This window comes from Branchiostoma floridae, chromosome 12 (genome assembly GCF_000003815.2).
Source record: "Branchiostoma floridae strain S238N-H82 chromosome 12, Bfl_VNyyK, whole genome shotgun sequence".
Classification (NCBI taxonomy): Eukaryota; Metazoa; Chordata; class Leptocardii; order Amphioxiformes; family Branchiostomatidae; genus Branchiostoma; species Branchiostoma floridae.
In genome coordinates, this window is record NC_049990.1 from 21,824,127 (window position 1) to 21,825,145 (window position 1,019).

Here is a 1,019-nt window from a genome sequence, read left to right on the forward strand (position 1 = left end):
ATAGCTTAAGATGCCAGCTTTGTTAGTTCATGTAAGCTAATTACCAATAGGCCTTACCAGTTAGCCTAACCAAGCTAGTACTTCCAAGCAAGTAATGATCACCACACAAGCAATTGTGTATATATAAAAGTATACGGGGACAGGGCTCAGGAATGAGACTGCATGCAAGCTCTGTTAATCTCCAAGCAGACGTTAGGGGAGATTCGCTGTCAAGGACTCAAGTCGTTATGGGGGCCTGGCAAGTGGAAAAGCTGCTATAAGCTTACTTTAGTCAGGCTAGACCCCCAATACATGTATATCTATGAGAAAGGGCTTCATAGAGTGGACAGAGTGAGTTTGGGGATACGAAGACTAGCTTTTTCTACATACATCATATAGCATGATTCACCCAAACATCTACTTGTATCTGTAACTTACAATTGGATTGGCAAAAGTGTCAACCACAACAAGGTAGTGCACTGAGTAGTTAGATACCAATAGGATTGACATTTCAGTTAGAAACTGAAAAGCCAAAATGTCCTCTCTCAAAAGCTATAATTTTTCCCTTTTGATATCATGTTTCGTAAAACAGAATGCTAAAGATTATCAACTGTCAATCATTATGTATTTAATCTACCAGGCAGAATTAAATTCTGATATTGATATAACCAGACGCTGAGTCTACATCTGTATTAAAGTTTAACTGAGTGCCGAAGATAAAGTTATCGTTTGCAATAACAACATGCTGCAGTACTGACCAGACCTGATAGACGTCGCTGTGAGACCACCAGAGACGTGAGGTGAATGCTTTGACATTCTCGCCTCCGTCACTCCGGGCTTGGAGAGGACTTGGGGAGAGATGCAGTCCAGGTTGGCACCACTCAACATGTAGTGCAAAGTACTCATGTAACTCATCCTGGACTATAGCAGGGGAAAAACAGCACATATTGTTCTTCAATTGGATACCAAATACATGATACACAGGTTTTTTTACACACACTTCTACACCAGACCAACGTCACAGGCATATCGTGACTCTA